This window comes from Lepus europaeus, chromosome 11, assembly GCF_033115175.1.
Source record: "Lepus europaeus isolate LE1 chromosome 11, mLepTim1.pri, whole genome shotgun sequence".
NCBI lineage: Eukaryota > Metazoa > Chordata > Mammalia > Lagomorpha > Leporidae > Lepus > Lepus europaeus.
Window position 1 is genome coordinate 66916075 of NC_084837.1, and position 21923 is coordinate 66937997.

At 45.4% G+C, this 21923-nt stretch overlaps 3 non-coding genes across 3 annotated transcripts; 1 reads left to right on the forward strand and 2 right to left on the reverse strand.

Moving 5' to 3' along the window:
- Positions 1–4543: 4543 nt before the first annotated feature.
- Positions 4544–4615, reverse strand: TRNAH-GUG (transfer RNA histidin (anticodon GUG)). Its single transcript has one exon. It is a non-coding gene; the product is annotated as a tRNA-His (tRNA).
- A 1310-nt stretch (positions 4616–5925) lies between these two features.
- Positions 5926–5997, reverse strand: TRNAH-GUG (transfer RNA histidin (anticodon GUG)). The gene has a single exon. It is a non-coding gene; the product is annotated as a tRNA-His (tRNA).
- Positions 5998–6611: 614 nt separating this feature from the next.
- On the forward strand, positions 6612–6683 carry TRNAH-GUG (transfer RNA histidin (anticodon GUG)). The gene has a single exon. It is a non-coding gene; the product is annotated as a tRNA-His (tRNA).
- The last annotated feature ends 15240 nt before the right edge of the window (positions 6684–21923 follow it).

Here is a 21923-nt window from a genome sequence, read left to right on the forward strand (position 1 = left end):
ACTGATCCTTTCCTAGAAAGGAAAATAAATGGTTGCTGTTTTGTGAGGTTTAAGAGAGGTGATGCAAATGAACACGCTTTGAAAACTGAAATGCTTACAATGGAAGGTGTCACACAAGGCCACATGTTTAAGAAGTGTGGAGTTCAGCTGCTGACAGCTCAGAGGAATGGAATTAATGACCGGAAATCTGCAGGCTTCTTGCAGGAGGTAGACCTGAGCCAGGTAGATGAAGCAAACGGGTAAAAGGTCATTCTGAGCCAGGTTAGCAGGAGCTCAGCAAAGACACAGAGGCGGGAACCAGCATGTCTTAAACAAGGGGAGTATTGACAGTGGGGAAAAGTAGGGATAAAAGTTAGACAGGAAAGAGGATGTCCTAAAGGGAGGGTTTACATGATCATTTTAAAAGGTGTAATATTTGTGTGCACCATGCACTTATCCTTGTTTTACATTGTAGGTTGAGTACCCCTTATCAGAATGGCTTGGATTTCAGATTCTGGGATTAGGGATGCTCAACTTGTATCTGTTCCTGTCCTTTCCCTCCCCACTAGGGTGTGAGCTGAAAGCAAGCAGTGTTGAATACTTCGCGGGGGTGGGGCAGTTTGAAGAGAATCAAAGATGCAGAGGGGAGGCCTTCACAGCAAGCCTCCTTTGAGATCTGGAAGGAGTGACCAGATCCACATTCTTACACCTTGAGCCTTTCACCACACAATCAGGATCCTGTGTGGAAGCAGGAGTACCCCATCATTTAGTGCAGAGCCTGTCGCATGGTGTTGGCTCCACAAACGTCAAAATGAACGCAGATAGGTTCTCTCAGTTTTATATAGCTTTTGTTGTACTATATACACAATTTTTATGTCTTTATTTTAAATGTAACATTATATGATATTTTCTGTTTTTGTTAGATAGGAATTATTTTCTCACTTTCTTTGGGAAAAATCTTAAACCTACAGAAAAATTCAAAGAAAGTAAAGTCGAAACCTGTATGCCTTTCACCTAGATTCACTGTTTTTTGTTTTGTTTGGTTGGTTGGTTTTTGCTTTACCATTTGATGCAAGGAGAAATTTCATCATACTTTAGCTAAAAATACTATAGCAAGCATTCCCAAGAACAAAGAATTCTATGGGGCCACAAGATCATTATTACACTTAGGAAATTTAACATATATCTAATAGTATTGTCTATTGTACACTTCATATTAAATGTTTCCATTTTTCTTTTTTCCAGTTTTTAAATATGTATTTATTTATTTGAAAGGCAGAGTTACAGAGAGGCAGAATTAGAGAGGGAAAGAGAGGTCTTCCATCTGCTGGTTCACTCCCTAAATAGCTGCAATGGCCGGAGCTGGGCCGATCTGAAGCCAGGAGCTTCTTTCAGGTCTCCCATGCAGGTGCAGGGGCCATCTTCTACTGCTTTTTCAAGCCATAACACAGAGCTGAATCAGAAGTGAAGCAGCTGGGACTTGAACCGGTGCCCATATGGGTGCCAGCACTGCAGGCAGCAGCTTTACCAGCTACACCACAGCGCCGGTCACTACATAGTTTCTTAATAACTATGTTCAATTTAAACATTTCTGAAAAGACCACTACATAGAGAATGTTGTGTGCACCCTGTGTGCCCACTTGTTCCTTTACTGATGACACTAGATTTGATCACTTGCTTAAGCTGGAGTCCACCAGATCTCTCTACTTTATTTGAAAGGCAGAGGGACAGAGACAGACACAGAGAAATCTTCCATTCCCTGGTTCACTCCCCAAATGCCGCAGCCCTCTCCCATATGGGTGGCAGGGATCCAAGTACTTGAGCCATCATTTGCTGCCTCCCAGGGTATGCAATAGTAGGAAGGAAGCTGGAATTGGGATCCCAGGCACTCTGACATGGGATGGCCAGCAGATGCTTTGCCAAATGCCCACTTTCATTATGTTTTTTGATGCTCAAATTGTCCCAAATTTGTCCAATGGGAAGCTTTACAAGACATTCTTAAGTCTTTCGGTGTTGCCATTTTTTTTTTTTTTTTAAGATTTTATTTGAAAGGCAGAGTGACAGAAAGAAGGAGAGGTAGAAAGAAATCTTCCATCACTCTCCAAATGGCCGCAACAGCTAGGACTAGGGCTGGGGCTGGGGCTGGGTGAGGCCAAAACCAGGTCTCTGAGTCTCCCACGCAGGTGCAGGGGCCCAGGGACTTGGGCCATCTTCTACTGCTTTCCCAGGCCATAGCAGAGAGCTGGATTGGAAGTGGAGCAGCCCAGTTTCGAACTATGCCCACATGGGATACCGGCACTACAGACAGTGGCTTTACCCGCTATGCCACAGCGCCGGACCCTAAAATTAACATTTTAAAAATGGCTATTAAATATATCACCAAATGAACCTGCTTTGGTATAGTTCAACATTGCCTTATTTGCTGAACATTGAGGCTATTTGCAATCTCCCCCTTTCTAAGCAACTCTGTAACAAACATATTTCTGCAGATAACTTTTTCTGTTAGCATTATTTCTTTTGGTAAGACTCCCAAAAATATAATAATTGGGACAAAAGAATGTCAACTTGTTTGATTCTTGATATACATCATACAGTTACTCCCACAGGCAGCCTTTAAAGTCAACAATGACTTCGAAGTGTCAAACTCAATAATTTTGTTACATTTTTCTCCTTGACTTTTCTGACCCACCTGTCTGCTGACCTCCTATCCTTGAAACCTTCTTCTCCTACACTTTTCTTAAAATGACACTCTCCTGGTTTCTTCCTCTCAGACCAAATTCTTATTTCCTCTCAACATTTGAAAGTTGTGTATGTACCAGGCCTGGCACTTTTCCCTGGGTTTTCTCACTGAGTACTGAGTGAAGTATCTTCACTCTGTTTGCCTGTGTTTGGATGCCTGGTCATGTCCTGAGCCCTCATTCTTCCTGAGTTTTGTCTTCTTTTAGGAGTGGTCCTAGTCTTTTGTCTCCTCCAGTCTTGTCTGGGTCCATCTCTGTCCATAATCTTGAGAGGACAACTTCACCCTAGTACACTCACATATGCACTCTGTTATTTGAGATTCTAGATGTTGACACGGAGCTTCATTTGGATCAAGTCTGGTCTACATACTTTTTGTCAACTTGGTGTTTAAAAAATAATTGAATTCATTATCAATATTTAAAAATTTTAGAGATCTTGCTCTAGATGGTTATCTTCTCCGGAAACATGAGAAGATCCGGTGCATGGAAGAGGAGAGGCCTGGGGGCCGTTAGATGAGGCCACATCTTCAAAGACCAAGGCCTTAGGATTTCACTGGACCCCAAGTCAGTCCCTTTTATCACCAACTTTCAGCATCCCTCCCCCCCCCCCCGCTTACTGTAGATTTAAGAGAAAAGTGAAATATTTCTCCAGGTTATGTCTCTTTAAAGGAAAGGAAAAAGTAGAGAGAAAAAGAGCAAGCAGGTGAGCAATACCTAGAGGGCGACAAGTTACTAGAAAAATGGAAGAGCATATTTTTCTTTTTAGTGCAAGCATAGACTATTTCTATTGTATATGAAAATAATGTTGTTTTGCATTAAACACACACAATGGAATATGCAGCCATAAAGCAAACCTTGGGCACTTCACACACACATTTCTCTGTAAAGAAACCTCTGTTCAGATATTTATGGAAACGCAGACAAGATTCAGTCCAACCTTCAACCAATTGATTTTCTAATATTAGTGGCCCGAGACTAATAGTGGGTCCTGACCGAGAAGGAGAGATGGGCATGGAGGGTCTTCAGATGGGCTGCCCAAGCCAAACCTCTCTTCCAGACTGCAAATTCGAGATGCGACTCTGCTTTCCCAACCTGAAATCAAAACAGGGCTTCTTCCTAACAGGGCCCAGGCTCCCATCCATTTCACATGGGTTCAGTAAAGAATGCCTTTCCCTATCTTTCCAGCCCAAATTGTCCCCCAACCTCCCTGGCTAGGAATCAGACCCCAGGGAGAGAAAGGACAGGACTTGAAATGGGTGGCAATTCCCTCTGGTGTGTGAACTCTTCCCCATAAAAAGAGATTGCCCTGTTCCTGCCCATCTGTCATTTCATGCTGTGTTAACATCACATCACTTGAGGAGGGAGGAGAGGGGAAGGGGAGGGAAGGAGGAGATTGTGTTTTATGCAAGAAGCAAAGAGGACTATATTTACATATGTAATTACGTACATAAATATTTGTTTACACAAGGATTGTCATAGAAAGATATACGGAAGACTTCTTACTTTTTTTCACTACACCTGTGTACATGTATTCTCTTTTTTTTACAAAAGAACGACCCAATTTTTTTAAATGCAAGAAAAAGAAAAAAACCCCACAAGGTCACGGGGGCGCTGTCTTGATCGTGTACAATGATTTATATCGGATTTTCGGGAGGGAAAGGATTACAACCGTTTGATCTAAGGCTGTGTTCAGAGGACTAAACGGAAATCACAGGGGGTGGCGATATTCCAGGCTGCTAAATTTTCAAGCGAGTAAACAGCCGTTCGTCTCAACAAAAAAAGCCAAGGAAAAAAGCGAACCCCTTGCCGTGCCATTGTTCCCACAATGCCGTGACTCGGATTCGAACCGAGGTTGCTGCGGCCACAACGCAGAGTACTAACCACTATACGATCACGGCGAGCTACCGGGGACCTGAGGACGCAGCCTTCCGATTGTCCCTTTCAATAGGCATAGGCCGGCCGGGTCTGCGTCACGAAATGACGAGGCCTGAGAACGCGCAGGCGCATTGCGGTCTCCTGGGCTCGAATTCGCGCCTGCCGCAGGCGGCGGAGGTGATAGTCCGCGAGCTTTCTGGGGCCTTAGGAGTTTTGAGACCGCTTGGACGTCCAGGGACGGAGGTGCCCAGAACTCAGACTGTCCTTGGGGGACGCCCATCTTTTGTGCCCTGGAGACCCTTCCAGCGAAGCCTCCAGCGTGCCAGGGCCTGCAGGGGCCGTTCCTTGTGGCTTCTATGAAGCCATTTTCCCGAGCAGTGATCCAACATTCTCTTTGCGGGGGTCTTGTTCGCCCCCATAACTGGGTGGGCTACGTAGAAGGAACTCGGGTGGACGCAGCTCGCCCGCCTGGCCCCGCTCCTGTCGACACCCACTGCCTCCAGGGTCTCGTTCTGCCGCGAGGCCCCCCAACTGCTCCCTGGGCTGTGCCGCCTCCGAGCCAGCTGCCTACCGGCCTGCTTCTGGTGGTCCAGCAGGCCACGGTCCGAGGCCACGGCTGCTAGTGGCTGTTTGCTCCCCTGAGGAGGCGCGGGTGGTGTCTGACGCGTGAATCCGGGGCGCCCACCCGCTCAGCCGGCCGGCCCTCTGCAGAGCCACTGGAGCGGCCGTGCACCCCAGACTGCAGGAAACTCGTTGCCTCTTGCTGCTCATCCTTTGGCCCTCCCTCAGGGCGGCCCCCGGTCCCCTCATTCATTCGCTCAGCGGGTCGCTGGGGAGCGCCCACTCCCTGTCAGGCAGGGAGTCGGGAAGCGGACTCTAACAGGAGACTTAGAACACCTATACGTTAGGATCAGCCTGTCTCCTCAAGTCTTCCTTCAAGCCTTTGCACACGGAATGATCCTGGCTGTGCTGGGCAAATTCCCACTCTGCTTTACGACCTACTTCAACGGTCGCTTCCTCCGGGAGGCCTTCTCTTCCTAACATTAGGAGTCTGCTTCCTGGGCGGAATTTCTAGGGAAATTCGCACAGCGGTCTTTTACAGGTTTTCAGGGAAGCCAGAGCTCCGTGCTGCCTCTCGGAGAACGCGCCCAGCCCCGGATTAAACCGAGACCTAGATCCTTTGGGAATCCTTTTTAGCGAAAGCCTGAATAAACGTCGTCCCCAGCGGCCACAAGGGAGTTGGGGTTCCATTTTTCAGAACGTTACAAACGCAAGATAAAAACGAAAGAGGACGCTAAAATACAGCCCCCTTGCCGTGCCATTGTTCCCACAATGCCGTGACTCGGATTCGAACCGAGGTTGCTGCGGCCACAACGCAGAGTACTAACCACTATACGATCACGGCGAGCTACTGGGGGCCGGTAGCTCAGCCCTCTCCGCAGCACTCTTCTTCGTTGCAAGCTCCGCCCCTTTGTTGCGTCACCGACTTGTCATTGCTTGTTCCCGCCCATCTCCAAATCGCGGCTGTGTGAGTGCGCGCAGGCGCAATAGTGTCCTCTGAGTTCTCGGTTTGGGTCCGCACTTGGATCCGCTTGCAGAGAGACGTCCTGGCTTCACGAAAGGGGTTCCCTTTTCCCGCGCCTCAAGGCAATTGTGGGGTGGCTCAGAATTCCTTCTTGTAGAACTCCAGGGACGGCTCCAGTCCCAGCCAGAGCCCGCTCAGGTGGCGCAACAGCCGCGGCGCTGTGAGCGTGAGAGCGACGACTCCGGGGTTTCACGTCAGTACGGCCTGGCCTCATAGGAATCTTTAGTTTGCAAAGCACTTCGCGGCCCCCTTCTGCGGCCGGTGCGCAGAGCCAAGCGGAGCTTTTGGGCTGGGGATCCAGGACTCTCCTACTCCTCCCCGGAGTCAGGGTGAGGACGGTAGGGCGGGTGGCTACGAAAAGCACAGAGGCTGGGTCAGCGTAAGAGGCAAGACGCCCGGCCGCTCGCTCGCTCCTTGTGGCGTCCTGGTAGCTCGCCGTGATCGTATAGTGGTTAGTACTCTGCGTTGTGGCCGCAGCAACCTCGGTTCGAATCCGAGTCACGGCATTGTGGGAACAATGGCACGGCAAGGGCGTCTTTTTAAACTTGGGAAGTCACATTCCTACGATTGTGGGAGCTGCTTTCAGTTAGGTTGGAGCAGAGGTTACCATGGGGTCGTCACGGGTGAACAGAGAGCTCTGTGGATACAATGGGCTATTGTTTCACGTTTTATTTACCCATCTGCCAGTGAGCCAGCCAACCCCCATCTCCAGCATGTGATAATTCTGTTTTGGGATAGATTCTGTGTAGTACTTTTTCCTCATCTGACCCCATCGATGGGCAAATCATACAGAGTCCTCTAATAAGCATCACACCGGCTAAAACGTCCATGCTTGGGGGCCATATATCGCAACAACGTGCAAGCATTGGTTCAGGGTTTGAAGAGTGCAGATTGGTCAAAACACTGAACCATTCTTGGTTCAGATCCTGTGACAAGTGACACATACCACTACACCACAGGCGCTGGTTTCCGTAGTCACTATTGAGGAGTGCTTAACAAGTGGTTTGTGGCCCCATCTCCACAGCTCTTGGGTGGATGACAAGCCATTTTCTCCTGGAGGCTTTTTTTCTAATCTACCTCAGATTTAAAATCAATTTTGTTGGTTTGTTTTCTGTGCAGTTAAAAAAAAAAAAAAAAAACCCAAACTCAAGAAATGCAGGTCTGTCATGCGCCATTAGGCAAATTGGAAGTGAGTATTGGATTTGGCTTTCAGGCAGCTGGTGGCAGCCATGTCACTGTCAAGGAGGGAATGAGAGAGGACTGAGTGCAAAATAAGCCTCTCCAGTTCCTCCCAGGGGACGGGGGGGGGGGGGGGGGAGGAGGCAAACCAGGTCAGGAAGCATTCCTGGGAGAGATAGACATTGCACTGGGGCTGTGCCCCTACACACACACACACACACACACAAAATCCATCAGCAAAGACTTCCTGAACATGCTGAAGTGAGACACTGCTAGGCTGTGATTCCCATCCCCCAATCCCCTAACAGTTTAGACCCCAAGAGTGTTCTGAGCAGAACAGAATGGGCGAAGGTGAACCTGAGAACTCGACAAGCTTCAGATGACTGATTTAAGGGTTATACACCTAGAGAGGATCAAAGTCACACACACACAAACCAATCGATAGGAATGTGACAGTTTCTATTCCTTAGACTCCTCACCAAGAAACGTCACTGAAGTTTTTTAACCTGCAGGCTGGGTAAGCTGTCATGGTGGGAATAAATGAATGGCTCTGGCTCTCTCCTGCTGGCCCCACCGCCATTTCCCCACTACTCTGTGCAGGTGCTTCTGTGCTCTGGGCTGTGAGCTGCTCCCAGAACCTAGGAGAAAGTCAGAAGCAACCACCCTCTAAGAGTAGTGTGGGTAAAATCCAAGAAAACAAATCTCCACCCTCTGAGATAACCCCTTAGTCATCCACATCTGAGGCTAGGTATGCTAAGGAAAGCTAAACTGAAAGTGTCATATTGTGAGGCCTTTGGTTGCAGGGAGAGTGGCAAGGGGCAAGAGTGCTCTCCTGCACTTCCAACTATAGGCCTTTTTCTTTTTGGCAGGTACCTGGCTGTCCTGGAGTTGGTTACCTCCAGCCACCAACAATTCCTAACATCCTCTTCTGAGGTCACTCAGTCAGTTTCCCCTACTCTGATTCTAGGCCCACAAAACAGACTGTGATAATGATTTGACCGCCTGGTAGACTTTCCTGCAGGAAGGAGCTCTGCTCGGAACAAGCTACTTGTTCTCTTCACTGTGGGTATTTTGGTTTAGACTCAAGAGTCTGGTCGGTATGATTCATTTCCCTAGAGCCTACTTATCTCTGGGGGCTGTGACAAAGCCAGCTGGGCTAGCAGAGCTGAGAGCTAGAGACCCTGCCTTGGGAAGACCTCAGCAAGACGCTGCCACCTCGGGACACCGGCTCTGAGCAGCCAGTCAGCTCTTCCCTGCTGCAGCTGCTCTTCCCTGGGCAGCTGGTCTTTCCCCTTCCAGCATGAGGTCTGAGGTCTTCAGGCCTCTCAGCTCCAGGAAAGAGGCAGCCAGTCTAAAGGCTCGCTGCTCCTACTTTCAACACCTGCTCTTCCCTTCTTGGTTAGATTTGTTACTTTCTGCAGGGTTTCCAGTCTCTAAGTCACTGACTTTATCTTTTCCCTTCTTTTCTTTACCGTTCCATATGACAGACCATGAGATGCAGTAGTGACGCCTTCCTCTAGGCCTGTCCTAGTCAAGGGGTAGCCCAGCTTAGTAATGAAACCTGCAAGAAGGTTGCCTAGGGTTTGAATCCTGACTCAACCATTTACTAGCTGGGCAATGTCAGGCAACCAACATCATGTCTCTGTGTCTCAGTTCTCTCATTTGTAAAAGGGGCAGGGGAGGAAGCATACTTGTTATGAAGATTGAGTTAGTATTTATAAAGCAATAGTGTCTGTTACTTAAGAAGCCCTACTGAAGTTTTCCTTACATCAAATAGTAGGGGGAAATATGACACAAAGAAACCAACGTCTTAAAGGTGAACACAGTGGAACTTAAGGGTCCAAATAAGTGATGTTTCAAAAGTAGGCATTCCACTTTCTCTAATCAGCTGCCTCAAATGTTTCTGATTCTTGTTTGAGGATTCTGTTCAGGACTAATTTATAAGCTTTATGAATAAATCCACCTCAATATTTGTCATCACAGTCTATTTTAAAATGATGTTCAACCTTTTAAAATTCATATCTAGGATGGGTGTTGTGACACAGCAGGTTAAGTCACTGGTTGGGATGCCCACATCCCATCTCTAAGTGCCAGTTCAAGTGTTGGCCTCACTACTTCTGATCAGTTTCCTGCTAATGTATCCTGGGAGGTAGCAGAGGGTGATACAAATGCTTGTGCCCTACCATCTATGTGGGAGACTCAGATGGAGCTCCAGCTTCCAGACATCGGCTTGGCCCAGCTCTGGCTATTGCAAGCATTTGGAAAGTGAACCAGCAGATGGAAGATCTCTCTTGCTCTTGCTCTGCCTTTCAAGTAAATGAAAATAAACAACATTTTAAAAGAAAAATCATCTTCAAAGAAAAAGATGCTATTATTCAGTTTTTTAAGTTATAACAAGTTTCTTTCTTTCTTTTTTTTTTTTGACAGGCAGAGTGGATAGTGAGAGAGAGACAGAGAGAAAGGTCTTCCTTTTTGCCGTTGGTTCACCCTTCAATGGCCGCTGCGGCCGGCACATCTCGCTGATCCGAAGCCAGGAGCCAGGCGCTTCTCCTGGTCTCCCATGCGGGTGCAGGGCCCAAGGACTTGGGCCATCCTCCACTGCCTTCCCGGGCCATAGCAGAGAGCTGGCCTGGAAGAGGGGCAACTGGGATAGAATCCGGTGCCCCAACCGGGACTAGAATCTGGTGTGCTGGCGCCGCAAGGAGGAGGATTAGCCTGTTAAGCCACGGCGCCAGCCCAAGTTATAACAAGTTTCAACAAAAATGTTTTAAACAACATTCCAGCAAATGTATATACACATATATCATATATATTACAATAACCCATTGGCTTCCTGGATAACCAGCATACCAAGGATCTGCCGCTGTTGCCCCCAGCAGTGCCAGCCATTGCTGCAGCAGCTGGCTGCCACGGGAGCAGCAGATTCAGCCAGCAGCCTCCATGTCATCTGGAAACTTGTTTGAAATTCAGAATGTGGTCCCACAGCCTGGAACTACTGGATCAGACTCTTTAACAAGATTCCCCCCAGGTGATTCATCAACCCAGGAAGGCTTGATAAGCAATGCTCTAGCACTAATGGAGCCCTTCATTGCTCATCTCGAGAGAACATAGGTTATTACAAAGGACTGCCAGAATCCACCGAGCCTCTTCAGTGGAGGTGACGCTGAGGTTTTGAGGGTGAGAAGATGGTGATCTGGGAGTCACTAAGAGACCATTGAGGGAGGAGGCAGCAGACCTGGATTCCCAATAGGAGGCGCTGCACCCCAGGAAGTGGATGGGGAGAGCAGAGGCTGCAGAAGACTCATTTAAATGGGAATCCATTTCACAGGGACTCTCTGGATATTCAGGACTCAAATTCCATCCTCAATCTACCCTGTAAATAAGCATATTTTAGCTCTTCGAGTGCTATAAGTCATGGGGAGCCGCAAAGCTGTGCAAGATACTTCTTGCCCGAAGTAGTTAATTTTCTAGCTGAGTTTATCAACGGAGATGGGCACATAATACACAAGTCAAGTGATAGCCCAGACTGCTCAATGTGCAGTAGTTGGTCTGTTATTTCTAGCTACTTCTCTCCACACCCATGAAAAGAAGCTGTTGGGAGAGCCTGTCGGATTTTATTTTTGTCATGATACTTGAAACCCATTCCTGAGTCAGGAAGAATGTAAAGATCAAAATCAGTTGTTTCCAAACATTATTCTAGAATCGACAAACTAGAATGAATTTTTCATCATGGAATGAGAAAAAATAAGGTCAATGTAGGAAGCTTTGCAAAATGCTAAATATTTAATTCAAAGGACTGTCCTCTGGGCTGAAATTCTACTTTTGAAGTGCTCAAGTGACTTTTTGTTTTGAAGATTTATTTATTTGAAAGTCAGTTACAAAGTCAGTCAGGTGTTCACTCACCAAATGGGTACAATGGCCATGGTTGGGCCAAGCTGAAGCCAGGAGCCTGGAGATCCATCTGGGTTTCCCATGTGGGTGGTAGGGCTCCAAACACGTGGGCCATCTACCACTCCACTCTCCCAGGCACATCAGCGGGAAATGGGTCCCTGATATGTTAGGCAATGGCCCAGACCCAACAATCAGTAGTCCCTAGTATGATCTGTGCTATGCCTTGGAGATATCAATTTAAATAAGATCTAGTCTTATGCTGAGGTCATCTAAATCCAAGGTTAACTTGATGAAGAAGGAAATAATTACAACTATGCTAGAAATATATACACAGTGTATTGGGGCTTAGATCATTCATTCCACCAGGAATCCACATTTGATTTGAGTTCCAAGGCATGCATAGTAATTTTTCTGACAGAAAAGGGGAAATGTGAATCTAGGCAAAGAGAAAAGACAGAAACAAGACAAGGAAGCATGAATATATAGATAGTATAGGGAAAGACAAGTCATAGCCATGACTTAAAATACAAAAAGGAGAGTAGATGGAGAGAGGCTGGAGCCAAATTGTGATAAATTTCTTGGCCTTCTTGAATCAGGCCTTTTACCTGGAGGCTGGTGGTTCTTATTGTTATGGGAATACATTGAAACCATAGGCTTGTTCTTCAAAATAACGTACCCAAAGACAAAATGTCAGATTTCCTGAAGGCTGTCCACTGCTTTGTTGTTGTTAAGCAGAGGAAAGACATAATCGCCCTTGAATTTTAGAAGGGTCTGCTGTAGATGGGCAATCGGGTATTGATAAAAGTCTTAAAGGAGAGCCAGAAGAAAGTTTCAGCCCTCCTGGACACTGGTTGTTGCAGTTGGGCTTTGGGTCTGATAGGTGGGGCAAGGACTCTTCCCTCAGGTGTTCCTGCTTTAGCTCAGGGGTAGATGGGATGGGCATGTTGGATGAAGGAAATGGATACAAGGTTTGAGAGCGAGCCCTAATATCAAGGCCGAAATGTTTTCAAGAGCCAAGGAAGGCAGTTAGAACAGTGTTAAATATAGATGCAGCCATGTTCCCCTAATATCATTGTTAGTATTTGGAATCAGACAAAATGAAAAAATATGTAAATTTCAAATGTAATTTCAATTTAAGAGGGAGTGATATATTAAAAATTGTACAAAAACTGACTTGATCTTTTAAATTTCTTTATCTAAAGATTTATTTTATTTATTTGAAAGACAGAGTTACAGAGAGAAGTACGGGCAGAGAGAGAGGTCTTCCATCTGCTGGTTCACTCCCCAGATGGCCACAATGGCCGGAGCTGTGCCAATCCGAAGCCAGGAGCCAGGAGCTTCTTCCGGGTCTCCCACATGGGTGCAAGGACTCAAGGACTTGGGCCATCTTCTACTGCTATCCCAAGCAATAGCACAGAGCTGGATCAGAAGTGGAGCAGCCGGGACTAGAACCAGTGCCCATATGGGATGCTGGCGCTGCAGGCCAGGGCTTTAACCTGCTATGTCACAGCTCCGGCCCCTTAAATTTTTTTTAAATGTTAAAGTCAAACTATTATTTTTTTAAATAATAAGGATCCAATAAGGATGATATTATAAAATATAATAATCCAAGAAGGATCATATTATTTTATTTGAAAGGCAGACTGACAAAGAGCAGGAGAGACAGAAACAGAGGGACCTTCTATTGCTGGTTCACTCCCTAGATGACTGCAAGGGCCAGGGCCACAGTGCCAGCCTGAAGTTATCTTTTAATTTCCTTTTCCCATGAACTTTCTGAAGTATACTCATATCTGTTGAAGCCCACATATCTGCTCATTGCTGTAGGGGAAAAACAACACTCTGCCTTTCTTCCATTCTCCAAATGTCATATAACTGCCTCTTAATTTATGGAATCTAACATAGGGAATGACTGGCAAAGCAGTCTAACAAAGGTTTTGCAGTCTTCCTAACTCATGCAGGACTACAGAAGAAGGATCCAATGAATAGACAGTCTGGTGAAGTTCATCGCTCCAGGTACTCATCATCCAGCCTTGCCATTCTACCCACACTCAATTTCTAAGCGATGATAACAACTACATAATACTTTTCCTGAATGTTCTGTGACTTCTCATACAAATAAAGATGCCTCCATCACCTTCCCTCAGAAGGGGAGACCCCAAATCCTATCAGTCATTTATATTCTCTTTAGGATGATCATTCTTTTTCAGTCACAATCTCCCTTTAATATCCTGTAACAGGAAAACTAAAGGGTTAACTACTATCAATTTACCCTATATCAAAGAATAGAGGACAGAAAAGGAAGAAATTAAGAAATATAAAGCATAGGTTGGCTCTGCGGCTCAATAGGCTAATTCTCTGCCTGCGGTGCCGGCACTCCAGGTTCTAGTTCTGGCAGGGGCGCCGGATTCTGTCCCGGTTGCTCCTCTTCCAGTCCAGCTCTCTGCTGTGGCCCGGGAGTGCAGTGGAGGATGGCCCAAGTGCTTGGGCCCTGCACCCCATGGGAGACCAGGAGAAGCACCTGGCTCCCACCTTCGGATCAGTGCGAAGCCAGGCCACAGTGGCCATTGGGGGGTGAACCAATGGAAAAGGTAGACCTTTCTCTCTGTCTCTCTCTCTCTCTCTCACTGTTCACTCTGCCTGTCAAAAAAAAAAAAAAAAAGAAAGAAAGAAAAAGAAATATAAAGCATAAATAATAAACCAAAGAAAAATATGCTTTACTGTTAAAAATCTATGTCATAATTGGTAATAAGGCAGTAGCTAGAATTTGTAATTTCCTTTTTCCCCACCATTTCACATTTCCTATGCAGCCAGCCAGCACTTCAAATACTCATGGTTCTTTACCTGATGGCATGACTTTTATTTTAGTTTTCATTTTTAAGCACGTGAACCACTAATAGTCATGACAGACTTGCATTACTATAGTCTCCCCTTGCCTTTTGACATGGGACATTGAATTACTAAGATGCAACATATCCAGAATAAGTGTTAAGTCCACAGGGGAGCTGCTGCCCCCACACCCAGCTATGACTTGCATCCATGCCACCATTGAGCTAGCCTCAAGGTAGATGGAGAAATAGGTTGAAAGATACCCCATCTCCTAAACTCAATCAGAAGCCAGAGGATGTCTGAAATCAAGGTGTTGCAGAAGAGGCTCACTTCCTCCTGAACCTCGGAGAGTCCTCTCTTGCCTCTTACAGCTTCTGGTGGCTCCAGGCCTTTCTTGGCTAGTGGTCTACCTAATTCTATCTCTACCTCCATTTTCATAGCCCTTTGATCTGTATCATCGGTCTTTGATCTTCAGTATCTAGGATTTATATATATTTGGGGAGAAAAACTTATACTTTTTTAAAGATTTATTTATTTGAAAGGCAGAGTTACAGAGAGATTGGGGTGGGGAGAGAGCGAGAGAGAGAGCGAGCAAGAGAGAGATAGAGAGAAAAATAGACAGAGAGAATATCTTCCATCCACTGATCCACTTCCCAAACAGCCGCAACAGCCAGGTCTGAACTAGGCAGAAGCCAGGAGCCTACAACTCCATCTGGGTTTCCCATGTAGGTGCTAGAGGCCCAAGTAGTTGTGCCATCTTCTGCTGCTTTTCCAGGTGCATGAGTCGGGAGCTGGACCCAAAACAGAACTACTAGTTGTCATGGGCACTCCCACATGAGATATCTGTGTTGCAAGTGGCCACTTAACCCACTACAGCACAAGGCCTACCCCAAGGCCCAAGTTTTTAATGAAGCAGGATAAGATCAGATAAAACACAAGAAATAAGCCTGACAGCACTTAAAAGTACCTTCCTGCTACAGCCTCTTCATGGGATTGTCCCAGCTGCAGCCCCGCCTCACAGAGGCATATGTAATTTACCTGATCAGATCCCATAACCCTGGGTCCTGTTCCTTCATTTCCAAGATAGTCAGTTAATCATTTAAGATTTTATCTCGTGCTCTGTAATTATTAATTAACTTTTGCTGAGGTTTACATTGTGACAGGACAAGTACTTTATTGTAGTTTTCTGTTTTTTGAGAGATATGTGGGGAAGCTGTTAAGACAACAAATCTGATTTGCTGAATTCAGCTCCTCACAGTCTATTTGTAGAGACCAGCTCTAGTCCCTTAGCTTTCCCACCCTGTGTTCCTTAACATTGCTACCATCCTCCCACCATTAAATACAAGGGGTCTTTATAAAGTTTACAGAAAATGTATATTTTGAAAAAATTTTATGAATTTCAAAATTTTTGCACCAAAACAAATTTATCTTTTAATTTCATTTTTTCCTGTGAGCTTTTGAAAGTAACCTTGTATCCAATTCCCCTCTGAGAGAGCCAGAAAACCTGCTAATTTGTTGAAGGGGGTTTAAATATTATGCTACCACCCCAAAGTAGCGTGATCACTTTAATGGAGGTCTCTGAAACCAGTCTTCTTTATGGTGACAGCCTGAGACCAAGATAGATTTTAAAGAGATTTTTCTGGTACTGTTTGAGCCTCATGGTGCCCTTGGCTCTTGCAAACATTCTTGTCCCATAGAATTGGCCTCTTTGTGATGGGATACCCAAGACATGGCAAAGGAGCAATGGTGTGTGCCAGGTACCAGTGTTGTGTACACTTGTGTAGAATAGTGAGACGGAGAAATCTGGCAAGAGTGGGCCAAATAGTATGTCCATTCATTTTTTTCTGGGGGTGGGGAGAATACATTTTTCCTTTTATTCATGAGTTACACATATTGTCAGTACCTTCTAAAATGAGGACATGGATGAAAACACTTTTTAAATCTTCCTTTCTTTTCAATATACACACTCATTTGAACCTCTCTGAATATAAATGTTGAAGCATTAGAAAGGAGGGTGTCTTTTCTACTTGGACAACCATAACAAAATACCATTGGCTGGGTGACTTTAAGTTTATTTTCTCATAGTTCTGAGGCTGGAAGTCCAAGATCTAGGGCTGACTGATTTATTTTCTGGTGAGGGCTCTATTCCTGGTTTGCAGTCTATCACCTTCTCACTGTGTCCTCATATGGCGAGGGGGTGGAGTGAGAGAGTGCTAGAGTGAGTGAGCTCTCTGGTGTCTCTTCTTATAAAGACACTAACTTTGATAACTTCTGTACTGCAAACAGTCACGATGGGGGTTAGGGTGTCAACATAGGAATTTTGAGGAGATACAATTCAATCCATAGCAGTGGCAGGAAAGGCTTAATTCAGAGCTATTGTTCTGTGATTTGGAGGGTGGGGGCCCAGCCTTCCAATGATGGAGCCAGCATTCTCCTGTCCTGGAACCCGGATTGGAGCTTCCCGGGAATAGTGATATCACATGGAATATTAGCTTCACACATTCTGCTGCCTAGAACCCACTCAGGCCCAAAATGTTTCATCACACCAAGTCCCTTTACCCAGAAGTTCTGACCAACACCATGTCACTCACTGGCCTATGGCCAGGCCAAAAGGTGGTGCAATTTTAGGGTCTTGAAAGAACTGGGTGGCCTCTAAACTTAATTTATTCTACAAATCTTAAGGAGCCAGATACTCATCTAGGCAGTAGGGAAATTATCCTAAACAAGACAGTCTACCTCCCTCACTGGCTGTCCAATTCTTAAAAGCCCTTTAGCAAGGTCCATAAACTACCTGGGCTACTTTCTGACTTTGGTTTCCAGCGAGGCAGCCAGTCTTGAGAAGAGAGAGGAAGATGAAGGGTGAGACAAGGGCAAAGACAGAGAGCGTGATGGTCCCAAAGACTTCTTTCTGCCTTCCCATCTATCTGTGCTGGTTCCTTCAGCACCATTGCTGCCTCTACACCTCATCAGATCCAAGTTGCAATGCATTTCCCTCTTTTATTCTCAAAAAGACGACATGGATAGTGAATTCTTGTGGAAGGGATTTGAAGGGTCCTGCCCAGAGAGGTGGGAGAGAAGAGTGACCCGAGGAGGCAGTGGCAGCCATTCCATTCCATGTTTCTTGCAGGCCACAGTGTCAGCCGACCTTTCATTTGGAAAATTCTGCAGAACTCAGCCTGTGCACTGAGTCATGAGCAGTGTTTATAGACTTCGAGCAGGCTCCAGCCTGGCGGCCCCTCCCTACAATTAGAATTATCTGCATTTCAGAACTTCCAATTGCACTTGCCTTGGTTGCAAGGCTGCCTAAAGAAGGCTTTTTCCAGAACTGGAGCAACTTTCTGAGAAGTGAAGTGAGAGGCTGAATCAGGCCACAGCTGCAATGCCCCTGTCAATGCCCCCTGGGGATATAGGGGGTAAAATTTAGAACTTACCTGCCTGGAGTTTGTGACTCTAATTGAGGAAATATCCAACTGTCTGGATTCACATCTAAGATCTCCACTCAGTAGCACATAGTACATAGGGGCTTTGAATAGTGGTTTAAAAGTCAGTAACTATGACACCAGGGGGATTCAGTGAGATAATGCATGAAAGACTCTTAGCTCAGAGCTTGGTACCTAGTCAATTCTCAAATAGGTGAACTGTTATTACTAATAATGGTGAAGTTTTTAGCCATGTTAGTGCACAGTCTTTGGGAAATTTTCCTCCCTCCCCTGGTAGTCTTGGTCAAGCTCATTGAGCCTACTCAGTGCTGTGTGTCAGAGCATGTCACTAGCACATCAGAGCTCTGGGCTGGGCCCAAGTGCACAAGGTGCCAAGCTCTGCCATGTGACCTCTTAGGCAGGAAATGTTCAGCTTTATCACAGCATAGAGTGTTTTTCTTTTACAAAAATATGACTCCTCATAGTGCTATTCTTTGTCTGGTATTTCTTTCTCATATCCTGCCATGTTCCTAAAATATAATGATACCTAAAACTTATTAAGGGATACTATGCAGAACTTTTGAGTGTTAAGGGATATTTGGAAGATTATTTTTTTAAAAAATTACCTAAAACAGCCCTTGTTACCTTCAATGGGAAAAATGTAGCATTTAATTTGACTATAAATTTTAAAAACTAATCTGAATTACAGTTACAAATATCTTTATTTAATTTCTTTCTTTCTTGTTTTTTTCCCATTTGGAAGGCAGAGAGATAGAGAGAGATCTTCCATCTGTTTGTTCACTCCTCAAATGCCTGCAATAGCTAGGGCTGGGCCAGACTGAAACCAGGGGCCCAGAACTCAATCCAGGTATCCCATGTAGATGGCAGGGACTCAAATACTTGAGTCATCACCTACTGCCTCCAAGGATGAGCATTAGTAGGAAGCCGGTTCAAAAACAGAGAAACCACGACTCCAACCATGCACTTTGATGTGGGATGTGGGTGTCTCAATGTCAACCTAACCACTGCACCACATGCCTACCCTTGACTATATAATTATTAAGCAACAATTTTTTTGGTCTGAACTATACAGTCTTGTGGTAAAAGGATTATTTGTCTAATTATAGAGAATAAATTTGCCTGAAAACATCTCTCCATTAATTTGTTATGTAACATATAGTTTATTGTATGTAATGTCCATATAATGTATTATATATACTAGGTCTGATCAACAATTTTCCTTAGGAAATGTGCCATATTATTGCATGAATTTGTTAATCAAAAATATATCTCTTTCTTTGACAGAGAATTCAATGTGGCCTTGTCACTTGGAAAAAGGAGCTCTCTCTAGTTTCTCTCTATTAGACAGTCAGTGTTGCAGACCTAATGTTCATGTCCCCTGAGGACCCAACAGCTCTTGACAAGATGAAATATAGTTTCAGCAAGGAGCAACAAAGAACTCACTGCTTTAAATTTGTTAAAAGTCAGACTTAATATTCTGTTTCAATTCCTACATCAAACATATGGGAGGATATTTATAGCCATGGGAAATCTATAAAGTGATGAATAAAGTATCCTTGAACCCATGTCAACGAAAAAAGGGAAATTTGTGCTTTCAAAGGCATGCATTTCACTTGGTTAGAAACAAAGATGAATTTCTAAAATACTTTTTTTAATGGTCAAAATTGCACAGACTAAAGTAAAATAAAAGTCATACTTGGTAGTTGTCAAGTTATGTGATGAATATTCACGTCTCCAAAATAGGTTGAAACACCACCCTCCAATGTGATGGTGTTAGATTTGGCCTCTTGTGAGGTAATTAGATTTAGGTGAGGTCATAGGGTAAGGGCCTCAAGGGATCATGTGCCCTTAGAAGAGACACCAGAGAGCTGGCTCTTCCTCTACCATGTGAGGACACAATGCAAAGGTGGCCAGCTCTCTAAAAGCCAGGAAGAGAATCCTCAGCAGAACCCATGAGCTGACTGCTGTTGATGCTGAATTTCTACAACTCACAAGCATGTTTGCAGGCCCTCCCTGGTTCTCCATAACCTTTGTCCATTGCCATCACAAAGGCACAACCACCTACCACTCCCTCCCTGACACACAAATGACCAGTGTGCTCTGCCTTTAGCTCTGCTGAGGACTGAGGGGGCCTCCATGGGTATTTTGGATGCCATTTTTTTTTTCTCACAGAGTGTTCTCCAGCACAGCTTTTCAGGCAGAGTGCTGAAAATTTCAAGAGGAAACAGTGATAGGAAATTAAAGATGAAGAAAAGGTGTGAGGGGGGCACAGAGAAGACAGAGGGAAAGAAATGAAGGAAAGAAGACAGAGTCAATGAAAAAATTAAAAAGAGGATACAAAAGAAAGGGCAGGAGAGAAAGGAGAAATCCCTAATGTCAGGTCACATATGTTGTAACTCGTTAGGATTTCCCATATTCTCACTCTGCTTTCTGTGGCCAGATAATATTCAGTTAACCTGCCAAGTCTTCACTAAAACGTAGGCTATCCAGCACCTGACCATGAATTAGCCAAGGCCAGCACTGCCATGTCGAGGAGTATCTATCATTGCCTCTTTTCTATTTCTACAACCCTGCCCACTCCTTTTTTTTTAAAATTTTAAAGTCAGAGTTACAAAGAGGGAAGAGACAGACAGACTGACAAAGAAAGAGAGATCTTCTATCAGCTGGTTCAGTCTCCAAATGGCTGCAATGACCAGGGCTGGTCAGGCTAAAGCCAGAAGCCAGGAGCTTCTTCCAGGTCTTTCACATGAGTTCAGGGGTTCATCTTCTACTGCTTCCCCAAGCCATTAGCTGGGATCTGTATTGGAAATGAAGCAACTGGGACTCAAATGGGTACCCAAATGGGATGTCAGTGGCTTTACCTGCTATGCTACAGCACCAGCCCCCCGACCCCGCCTTTTAAATTACTTTTTATTTATTTGAAAGGCAGAGTTACAGAGAGGAGGAGAAAGAGGAGGAGGTTCAATGGCCAGGGCTGGGCTAGCCCAAAGCCAGGAACCCAGTTGGCAGCCATTGCTTTCCTAGGTACATTAGCAGGGAGCTGGATCAGAAGTGGAGCAACCAAGTCTTGAACTGGCACCCATATGGGATGCTGGTGCTGCAGACAGAGGCTTAACCTGCTATACCACAATGCCAACCTCTTCACATCCTATTTAATACGCTCACTGTCTCCCCACTCAGAAAGGAACCTGCCATGTGGGACAAAGCTGGAGAGAAAAAGATCTTAAACTTCTCTCAAGCAAACTTCAAAAAACATTAGAATTCCATGAGAAAAGGCAAATATTTCAGTACAAATTTAAATTAGATATAAAATATACTATAAAAATAATGGGAGGGCAGCATTTGTCATAGTGGTTAGACACTATTTGGGATAACTGCATCCCATATTGGAATGCCAATTTTTGAGCTCTGGCTCTGCTTCAGATTCAAGTCTTCTGCTACTGTAGACCCTGGGAAGCAGCATGTGATGACTCAAGTGCTTGGGTCCCTGCAACCCACAGGGGAGAGTAAACTGAGGTCTCTGTTTTTAGCTTTAGCCTGCCCCAACCCTGGCTGTTGTGAGCATTTAGGGGAATTAAACAGGGGGTGGGAGTTTCTCTCTCCCTTTCAAATAAATAAAATCAATTAAAAAAAATGAAATCCTTGGCCGGCGCCGTGGCTTAACAGGCTAATCCTCCACCTTGCGGCGCCGGCACAACGGGTTCTAGTCCCGGTTGGGGCGCCAGATTCTATCCCGGTTGCCCCTCTTCCAGGCCAGCTCTCTGCTATGGCCCGGGAAGGCAGTGGAGGATGGCCCAAGTGCTTGGGCCCTGCACCCACATGGGAGACCAGGAGAAGCACCTGGCTCCTGGCTTCGGATCAGCGAGATGTGCCGGCCGCAGCGGCCATTGGAGGGTGAACCAACGGCAAAAAGTAAGACCTTTCTCTCTGTCTCTCTCTCACTATCCACTCTGCCTGTCAAAACAAAACAAAACAAAATGAAATCCTTAAAAATGAAATCCTTGGTCAACACTTGCCATCAGCAGTTATAACTGCTGGATGGAATTCAAACAGCCTGGTAGTATTCAAGGTCAACTCTGTCCAAAATCGGGAAGTTGAAGGAAAGTTTCTTCAAATTCTCCCCTTCGCACCTTGCTCCAGGTCCCTTTTCATCGTCACAAGCTCCTTCCTGAAGGTGAGAGGCACAAAAGCCCAATACCAAACACAGGGTCAGCTGAGGAAAGTGCTAATGGGAGGACAGAACTGGAGAAGCACGTGTAAGGAATGCTTACTGTGCCTTGAAGAGAAGGAAGGGAATTGGGGGAGGAGGCCTCTGAGAAGACAATGGGGAGATCTTGTTTAGGACAAACTGACACTGAGCTATCAGTGGGTATCTAAGTGGAAACAGCCTTCAAGGTTTTGCAAAGAGAG